General features: G+C 43.2%; 1 pseudogene; it reads left to right on the top strand.

Annotated features, from left to right (window-relative positions):
- The window catches only part of LOC135092684 (serine protease hepsin-like), a 14572-nt pseudogene extending 4839 nt beyond the window's left edge, over nucleotides 1-9733 (top strand).
- Nucleotides 9734-10925: the final 1192 nt, after the last annotated feature.

The raw sequence follows: 10925 nt of genomic DNA, 5'->3' as shown, positions 1-10925 counted from the left end.
CTGCTTGTACTGGAGGTGAGACGGAAGTGGTGGTGGTGGTGTGTGTGTGTGTGTGTGTGTGTGTGAGGTTAGGTATGTTTATTGGTTGTGGCTCAGAGAGAGAGAGAGAGAGAGAGAGAGAGAGAGAGAGAGAGAGAGAGAGAGAGAGAGAGAGATGAATAAGTAACTAAGCTGAATGATTGTTAAAACGATGAGAGAGAGAGAGAGAGAGAGAGAGAGAGAGAGAGAGAGAGAGAGAGAGAGAGAGAGAGAGAGAGAGAGAGAACACATGATCAAATAAAATCAAAGCAAAGCAAAACAAAGATACGTTCAATAACCAACAAATTATAAATCTGCACATAACTTCAATATTTTCCTGCAGAATCAAAATAAAAGCAAAGAACAACTCAAGGCTCATGATAACGAGATTATTAAACGTGATGACTGTGGTGTTAATTGACTGTTGCAGGAAGAGGCGGTGCTCAAGTCACATATCAACACTATCTGTCTGGCCGATGACTTATCTGACGTGGACTGGTCAGCTTGCGTCATCAATGGATGGGGCGTGAATGCCTTTGGTGAGTGTTACCGGTTTCTTGTTGGTGACTGGCTATACATTGGACTAGATGGCGCAGTCTGACACGTTTCATCCTCGACTACTTTCAATAGGCGGAAGTGGAAGTTATTTAGGTTTTCAAGGGTGTTTTCATAATGCTAGTGAGAGTTTAATGGGTTCTATGGATATAGTGTATTATTTTTTTCTGTTCACCTCTCCAATGCAAGAATTAACCCGCATTCTCAATTCTTTTTGTAGTCCTCAGCCTGACTTCCTCCTACATAAAAGAAAACGCGTTTTCTAGAGTTCTTTCCAACGAATCCTTGTTAAATTGACACACCCTTGGCCACAATAACAAGTAGAGGTGTGGGATTGGCACCTCATTTGACCTTTTTCTACTTTTTTGTAGCTCTTGGCCTGAACCCCTAATATAAAAAAAGTTGGATTTCCAAGGATTTCTTACCAGAGGTGCAGAATCTTTGTTAAACTGTCACAATCTTGGTCACAATAATGAAATGGAGGTAGGCGCTGATACATTTTCAAGCAAGGAGGCGTACGCAGCAGTAACCCTGCTCTGCAGTAAACACACACACACGCGCGCGCGCGCGTAAAATAGGAGAGCGAAAGAGAGAGAGCGAGCGAGAGCACACAGACACACCTGCCCAACTCTGGACTAAGCGTAACCGCAACACAATTGTGAGACAGTAACTTGCAGGTTAGATTAATTGACATCTGGATGACAGGGCCGATCGTTCCCCCTCAGACCAGTGCTTGCATCATTGAGGGAACCAAACCCTCATTGTGGCGGGGTGCATTGACGTAGCGGCGGCCTCACTCCCTCTAGGGGTTTAATGCCTCTGACACCCTTGCCTGACCTTTCCCTTTGAGACATTAAGCATCATAGTTCACACTCCTTTGCTATAAATATCGCTTAAGTACACTTCTGTAAAGCGTGGTATACTACATTTCTCTGTAACCTTTGGGTTTCCTACGACACCCGATTTCACCGCGGCACAAGTAGCGAGGAGCCGTTTTCCTGTCGGCGGCTGGCGGCATCGTCTCTTCTTATCCTGCCAGGTGACTTCTTTTCTTGACACCACGTGTTCCTCAGGGTGGTTAGTGGGCTCCCGTAATTGGAAGGCTTTTCTGGAGGTGAGAATGTTAATGGAGGTGAGGGCATAAGGGAGGTGGGTTAGCAGGCGACCATCACAAGACAGTAGACACCATTTCGCTGCTACTGACGATTCTGAGACGCTTTGAGATGATTAGCCAGGTCCTCTAGAATGTTTCTCGCGTTAATAATGTAGAAATCTTGTTAATCTGTCACAAGAACTATAAAAACACCCTTAATTAAAAACGTGTATATTGCAATTCACAGGTTCTGTATTCTGAAACACCCCTCTAACCACGCCCATTTTCAAATGTCACAAATGATGAGTGTTCCTCCTGTTGATAATATAAAATTCTTATCAATCTGTCACAGAAACCTTAAAAAAAATAAAATCATAAAACCCTGTGTAACTTCAACTAGAACCTTTTTGAATGTAGTGGAGGTACGGCAGAACTGTTTCATAGTAATGGTCCAGCTGATATTTGTGCATCCATTGGTACGTGCGATACATTTAATTTCACGCGTCACTAACTCCACAAATAAGACCACGTGGGTAATTGAGTGGTGTCATGACTGGGGTGTTTTTCTCTCTTCACATGACTACTCTCATTTATGATTTGTCAAGGGAGTATAAAATGTTTAGGGGTACAGGAATGTTGTTGAGCGAAATATGCGCCTCTGATTTGTCACTATCTTGCTAAGTATTCTTTGTGACCACCTTTTATGGAGATTTTTACCTCCTGTCATAGCATACGGAGACTTTTCTTACCTTAACTGTTGGTTACCCTGTTAATCTGGATAGCCTATCTAGTAGAAAAAATAGCTTGTAAAACGCTGGGGTAGCTCAAGTGTGCAGGTAAATTACACCAATCTGTTGGGAGTGATACTTGCTAATTAACCCGTTCACTGCTGATACTGTTTTCTTAATCACATAACACTCTGAGACGCCTTTCCTTGTTGTACAGTCACCTCCAACTGTTGTACTGGCCAGAAATTGTAAAATATACTTTTTTTTATCCCCCTTCTTTTCACAGATGCTTATAGAGATTTTATGTATTGCTTTTAGTGATGTGGATTCTTGCATATCACAGTGAAGGATTTAAAAGTTTGATAGAGTGAAGGACTGAGATATGTATTTACCTTGTGTATGTTCTGTAACACCAGTAAAGCATTAACATGAGAGAAGAGAAAACTGTGCTAGGGAGAGATAGGAAAAGTCTGGAAGGACAATGTTATGTGTAATGTTTCTCACAGTGATATGTTGTCCACAGCCTCCATGGTTTCCTGAGCCATCACTCTCACTTAACATAAGAACATAAGAAATGAGGGTGGCTTCTCGCAGCTTCCCGTATTTCTTATGTTCTTAAGTGAGAGTGATGGGTCAGGGCACCATGGAGGCTGTGGACAACATCTCACTGTGAGAAACATTGCACATAACATTGTCCTTCCACATCTTTCCCATCTCTCTCTACCACAGTTTTTTAATATAGATAAATCCTTCATGCCCTCCTTTCATACCTTTCACATACTCTCCCAACCATTGTCTTCAAATACATATAACTCTTTCACCCTTCCTTTCATATCAACCTAACCTCTTCCCTGCATTAATTCCTGACATAACCCACTGATGCTCTTTTTTTCCCACCCTTCCTACTTCTCCCCAGCATTATTTTCTTATATAACCCCTTGATTCCTTCCTTTCACACCCTTTGCATCTCATCTCACCACAGTCTTCTTGTATAACCCACTGACACATTCTTTTTTCACACCTCCGCCTCTCCCCAGGCACTAACAATACCAGGCCATCATGAAGAGCCTCACCCTCCCCCTGGTGGACAGCGACACCTGCCAGAGCGCCTAAGAACCACAAGACTTGGCATCAACTTTAACCTCCACCCAACGTTCCTCTGTGCTGGTGGGGAGGCTGACAAGGATGCATGCAAGGTGGGATGGGTGTGAGTGGGTACTGTGTCATAATGGGTACAGGGGACGTAACAAGGATGACGTAAGCAAAATTCTCAGGGTCAGTAATCAGGATTGAACAAGAAATAAAGCTTGAAGAAGTTGTATTTGTAAATGGCAGGAAAGAATTGGTTGTCATATAGAGTGGTAGATGAATGGAATGGACTCAGTAATCAGGTTGTTAGTGATGAGCCATTAGGGAACTTTAAAAAAGATTAGATAAATTTATGGATGAGAATGATAGGTGGAAATAGCTCTCTCTCTCTCTCTCTCTCTCTCTCTCTCTCTCTCTCTCTCTCTCTCTCTCTCTCTCTCTCTCTCTCTCTCTCTCTCTCTCTCTCTCTCTCTCTCTCTCTCTCTCTCTCTCTCTCTCTCTCTCTCTCTCTCTCACACAGCTAAGCAAGCCACAGACTTCATTCCTCTCACTCAAACAAGCTTCAATCCATGTTCCTCCCTCTGTAGGGTGATGGCGGGGGTCCTCTGGCCTGCCCACGCCTCTCAAACCCTTCAGGATACTACGAGCTGGTGGGGCTGACGGCCTGGGGTGTCGGGTGTGGACGGGAGGGTCTGCCTGGAGTGTACGTCAATATACCCAACTTAAAACACTGGATCACCACTGCTGTTGATGAATATGCAAACATTGATGGTCATCTAGGTAACCTCCAGGTAAGTTCATTGTCTGTTATCATCATTGTTGTGACAGTTTTTCTCTAATATGGGTGATCCTTTTGATCTTTCTTAAGGGAATGGCACCTCAGTGGGCCTTTTTTTTTTTTTTTGCTCTTTTTCTTGCCCTTGTCCAGTGTCCCTCTTACGTGAAAAAAAAAAATTTATTGCTAAGGGGCATAGGTAGACCAATGTGCTGTCAGGCCTTGCTCTGGTATGTGATTAAAGAACCTTGACTCACATACCAGTGGAAGGGTTGAAGACTGCTTTATCAGTGGGAAAAAAAAAAAAAATTATGAGAACCTAACTAGTAATTTCTGCATTCTTTTGAATTAGTCCTGATGAGGAGAAACGTAAAAATATTTCACTTAAATTCCTAAGAAGGGGATAAACATGGCAAGAGTCTTAATTGATTTTATGTATACTGTGTGTGTGTGTGTGTGTGTGTGTGTGTGTGTATGTGTGTGTGTGTGAGAGAGAGAGAGAGAGAGAGAGAGAGAGAGAGAGAGAGAGAGAGAGAGAGAGAGAGAGAGAGAGAGAGAGAGAGAGAGAGAGAGAGAAACACCAGTTCACCTTATAAAATTCAGTATCTTTTTATTACTTATTTTTTGTGACCCTATTCATCCAAGTTACTCCACAATTACTCCTTAAACACACTTGGTATATGTATGTATGTATGTATGTATGTATGTATGTACTGTATGTATGTACGAGTATGTGTCTATCTACCTACCATGCCCTTTACTTTAACAGACTGGAGGAAGTGAAGGTGAGACAGTGCCTGAAGGAGGGGCAGGAGCAGGAGGAAGGGAGGAAAAGAGGAGGAGGAACCAGGAAAGGAGAGCACAGAGACAGCAGGAGAGAAGAGAGGAAAGACAGAGACAAAGGATGCAACAGAGAGAGCAAAGGAAACAGGAAAGACAAGAGAGGAGGCAGAATAGGAATGGTAGGAAATAGAGAGAGAGAGAGAGAGAGAGAGAGAGAGAGAGAGAGAGAGAGAGAGAGAGAGAGAGAGAGAGAGAGAGAGAGAGAGAGAGAGATGGTGAACTAGTGCCTTGAGAATACCATTAATCACTTTATTCCCAAAGCACCTTGTTAAAGAGAGAGAGAGAGAGAGAGAGAGAGAGAGAGAGAGAGAGAGAGAGAGAGAGAGAGAGAGAGAGAGAGAGAGAGGAGAGAGAGAGAGAGAGAGAGAGAGAGAGAGAGAGAGAGAGAGAGTTATATCACTAACACGTCATGGCAGCTATAGTAACAATGCTTCAATTTATCTCTTCATTTATTTGGATTTTCTTATGGTATTATTATCAGCTAGTAGTGGTCAAACTTTCCGTTTTCTCCTCATGATGACATGGAGAACTTATGAAAAATGATAGTTGTGTTGTATTGCACTGTAGTTATCCTGTGCTTTGTATCAGTAAGTGTGTGGCAGTGATGCAGGCAGCTGAGGACACAGAAAATACCTCTGCTACTGACTGATGCTTCTCTTGATGACTGGTCCACACATTCCCATCTCATTGTGAAACATGTGGCAAACTGTTATATTTCCACCAAAGCCCTTTGTTAATTGTAAGGCACTGTATTATATGAATGGAAGAAATCTGGTATCTTACAATTCAATGGTGGTTTTGGGGCTATATTAATGTGCATGTTTGGAAAGAAGACAGAAATGCATAGAGCAGTCAGTGAGTGCAAGCATCAGTCAGTGGCAATGTTACTGTGTCTCCATGCCTTCACCTGCCTGCATTACTGCCATACTTGATGACACACAATTGGCTCACTTACCCAAGGGATGTTGTGTTGGCTTGTTGTAGTGTTGTGTTGTGCAACTTCTCATGGTTTTCCTTTTGTTACTAAATGTTGTAGCAATTATTAAAGTATTTCTTAGTGTTGCTGGGTTTCATAATGTAACAACTTATTAGAAACATTGGGGAGAAGTACAGCACTTTGATGTATTTTTGCATGAAGTATTTGACATAATAAACTAAGAAGCCTGTCTTTACCTCATACATTAAACCATTCCATACTGATGCATTTTCTTTACAGGAAAGACATTTAGAACATTAAATATTTTATAGACAAATATCAGAAAAAGATTCATGTTGATGGATGAAAGAAAACTGGCAATACAAAAATCTAAAGTTTATTGCATACACACACACACACATCAGGTTGTAGCAATACATCACTCAGTTCAAGGTCCCAAGGTTAAGAGTTTGTCCCTAGCTTGGCTGCTTTCGGACAGTGGGAGCAGCACTCTCACACCTCTCACTGGCAATGTATAACCTACTCTTAATTAACCTCTTATTTGTTCATTCCTTTACACTCCTCACCTGACACAGTGCCACACAATGTTTCATGCCTGGCACTCTTTTCACTTGACACTTGTAATGCCAGCCAGTGCTATATGAGATTTGACTGGCACTTCCTTTCACCCATTACTCATATCCTGGCTGGCACCATTTGATCTGACATGTGGCACTTCTTTTGAATCGTGCCACTCTATCAACCCTAACCAGTGCCATATCTATCTGCTGCCTTTCCCTCAGTCTCCATCAATACTGGCACAAGTGATGGTGGTGACAGGAATGTATGGTGGTGATGGGGGCTGTGGTGGTGATGGTGGTGGTCACTCATCAACAAGGGATACTGTGTGATCGCGATAGTTGAGGTTGAAGCACACGTCCAGTTTGGTGCTGGTTCCCCCGTAGGTCATCATCTGTAGGGGTCAGGCAGGAGCTGTACAATCAACGATACTTGTTATAATCATACCTTACCTTACTTTACTTTACCTTGCCATTAGTGATCAAGGAATGCAATCTATCCCAATCCTCTGCCTCTCTCGGCAAATCCTGTATCCTCCTACTGCCTCCAAAACTTTGTACGAAGCTGTCCAGGCGTTTCACTTGTTGCCTCCCTCTGATCAATCCCCACAACCATTACTGGATACAACCACTGGAGATAATTAATGTACCCACCTAGTATACCTTTCACAATCACTCCAGTCATTGTTGTAATCCTCCACCACTAAAAAGAGTTGATACACTTACTTAAACATATCAGTCACTACAATCATTGTTAAAATATGAAATCTCTGAAAAGAATGAACACACCCACCTATATGTGTTACAATCACTCCAGCCAGTCATCACCTGAACATGCAAACCATCTGAACACACTTGCAACACACGCGGCTCAGCACACTAGCACAACACTCACCGTGAAGGGTTTATCAGTGACGTTGACAGTGTAGATGCAGGGAGAGGAGGCAGGAAGCTGAGCAGTGACCATTCCTGCCATGCTGCACACTGTTAGCTGTGGTGACACTCCTGCAATAAAGAGACAATGTGTGTGTGCGTATATCAAGTAATAAGTAATGTCTGAACCCTGTCCTTTTAGAATCCAATCAAGACAAGAGGCAAATATTAGACTGATATAAGAGACATTAAACTGAAGATATGAGGGAAGAGGATGAGATGTTGAAATGTTAATAATTAGAAGCTTAAGTGATGTGAATCTTGGTGGTGTTAAGAAGGATGGGAAGATGAGTAGACATTTAGTATATGAGTAAAAGATGAGATTTAAAGCTTTTATATTGGGATTAGAAGAATGACTGGGGAAGGAATGAAACAGAAAAATAAAAGAAAATTGGTAAAGAACAGTAGAGAATGAAAAAAAAAATTGATAGACCAAGAAAATTACATGAAAAAAAAAAAAGATAAGGAACAAAAGAAAATGATGCAAGTATAAAACATGGAGAAAAAACAAGACGCCACATGATTCTTTAGTTGAATATCTGGAAGAAAGTGCGCGTGTGACGGCAAACACAACAAAATCTAAGGAGTGCCTACGTTGGGAGTCAGGGTGAAAGGGTGACCCACCAGCAACAACAATTCCTCCTCGGTCACCCCCCTCAGCATAGCGGGTGAACTTGGTGACATGGATGGTGGGGGCGGCAGGGGGAAGCACTGTGGTGAGTGCCAGGGACTTGAGGTGGAAAATCCCTGCACGGGGCCCTCCACCACACACCTGAGGGAGGTGGAGGAGAGGGCTTTAGTGGCACAGGGGACAGAACAAGGGTGACATTAGTAAATTTCTCATAGTCAGTAATCAGGATAGAACAATAATAGGTTCAAACTTCAAAAAGATTAAAAAAAGATATGGAAAGGAATTGGTTCTCAAATAAAAAGATGAATGGAATGGACTCGGTAATCATGTTGTTAATGCTGAGTTATTAAAAGATTAGACTCCCTCTTGAAAGAGTTCTGCTGAGTTATTAAAAGATTAGACTCCCTCTTGAAAGAGTTCAAGTCATAGGAAGAGATAAATACAGACACAGGCAGGAAGTTCGAAAGTTTAACAGAAAAAGGGATGAATGATTGAGAATACTGATTAACTCTTGCATTAGGAAGGTGGACAGAATACGGGTGAGAAAAGTAGAAAGTCTTATGCAGTGAGGCCATGGGGAGAGAAAGGCACGTAGTTAGCACCAGCCCACTCACCAGCCAGTCCCCAGTCAGGTCTAAGGTGGCCACGAACCGGCCCTGGGATGGTCGGGCCAGCTGGGGTTGGGTGTGTGGGGCCAGGCGGTGTCTTGGCTCCCGGCCTACACGAGGGTCCCACACCAGCACCTGGCCATCCTCACCACCGCTGGCTACCAGAGGGCTGCCACCGCCCCCACCCGTCCCCACCACCACCTTGTGTACGTAATCCTCGTGGCCCTCCAGTGTGTGTGTGCGCTTCCCAGTCTCCAGGTCATAGACGTGTGTGCGCCAGTCACCACACGCTGCATACAGGAGGCCTCGCTGTGGGTCATGGGCCAGGCTGTTCACCTCAGGGGTCTGTGGGGCAGAGTATTAGTGGTCATGGTAGTGGTAGTGGTGGTAGTGGTAGCAGTAGTGACAATTAATGGGTGCCTGTGGGTCAGAGTTAGCCTTCTGACTGTTAGTAGTAGTAGTACAAAAGAATGTAAGAAAATAAGGGAAGATGCAAGAAGCCATCATGCCTACATGTGGCAGTCCCTGTATGAAGCATGCCTATCTATGTCCACCTATCATCCTCATCCATAAATCTGTCCAATCTTCTTTAGTAATAGTAGTAGTAGTGACAATTAACAAAAGCAGCAGTAAATATTAATCATCAAAACTTCAATAAATTCATATATTAACACAAAAAAAAATCTACATTCTTCTTCTGCACACACAACACACACAATTAATTTCCTTCCTCACACACACCACACAATTCTCCCCAGTGATCTTAGACCCCCAAGTGAGACAGTCCATTCTCTTTCCCCAGCAGACCAAGACTCACCCCAAAGTTGGCTTGGTCACACTCCAAAGAGAAGCTCCAGGCAGGTGGCACATGTCCCTGCTTCATCTCCTCCCACCGCCGGCCCTGCAACACATATACACACACACACACAGGTTAGATCTGAATGTTACTGAGTGAAGTATTAAGCATCTGGGAGTTTATTGCAATGTAGAGGAAGGGGGTAGTGGTGATGATGCTGTCATTATAAATAGTATAACCTAGAAGAAAAACTTAAATAGATAAATAAAAAAATAGACAAAAGCATAACTCACACTGATCTGCCCCGTGGTGCCGGAAACGCAGAATCCCTCGGTGGCCACCATGGCGTACACGGCATCACTGTGTGCACTGATTACATTGCATGGACTCTTGAGCCGCTCACCAACGCCACTCTCCCGGCTGCTGCACACACTGGACAGGCTGTCAACACACAACTTGGTTAAAAAAAGAATCTGCATTGGTGTTGTCTGTGTGTGACTGGCCTCAGGCTGGTGAAGTGGACCTAAGGAAACAGCTTAGTGATACAGGGAATTACTTTGCGCATGCTTGTGGTTTCATCCTTAGACTTTTCATGAATGTCCAAATTTGGGTTCCCCCACCCTAAAAAAACCCCGCTTTCCCATCAGGTTCCCAAGCTTGCTCGTCCTGGAGAGGGGCGGCAACAGAATACATAAGGAGCGGCTATTGTTAAGATCTACTACCTTCAGTATTATATCTCTCCCTCTCCCAGCACCACTCACTCGTATACAATAATCTTGCCCTCGCCGTTGCCCACCGCCAGAAGCCCCGCCTCTAGGGACGCCGCCTGGCTAAACGACGTCCAGTACAGGTTCTTTAAAGTGCCCGACACCATGCTTATCCCTGTAGCAACCTAATACCACCAGGGAAGAGTTAAACTGGTGGCAAACACAGAAATCAGGCTGTGTTTGTGATAACTCAGCGACTGCAAGCGGTGTCTCCCTATCTGGCGTGTGGTTTGTTTACGTTTGAGCTTGAGCTTGAGATGGGGGACAGTGTAGGCTCGCTTTAGATCGGCGCGCTCCCTAAGAGAGAAAACAAACAGAGATAGAGATAGATAGATAGATAGATATTTTATTGACCACAGCAAACAGATAATACCAATGGATTGTACATAATAGTATTACATAATCTACAAGATAATATTAAATTATTATCACTTCCTCACTGTAGTCCATCATCTATTAGTTACTAGAAGTCTATTATTACAAAATAAACGAGCTAAACATAAACACTGGAGAAATATCTATTCTTAGGACCTTTGTTTATAAAATATATATAAACAATCATATTCATGACATCTACGCACTACTATAATTATCA

This window comes from Scylla paramamosain, chromosome 40 (genome assembly GCF_035594125.1).
Source record: "Scylla paramamosain isolate STU-SP2022 chromosome 40, ASM3559412v1, whole genome shotgun sequence".
NCBI lineage: Eukaryota > Metazoa > Arthropoda > Malacostraca > Decapoda > Portunidae > Scylla > Scylla paramamosain.
The sequence above is the reverse complement of the archived record's forward strand: the minus strand, read 5'-3'. Positions and strand labels throughout refer to the sequence as shown.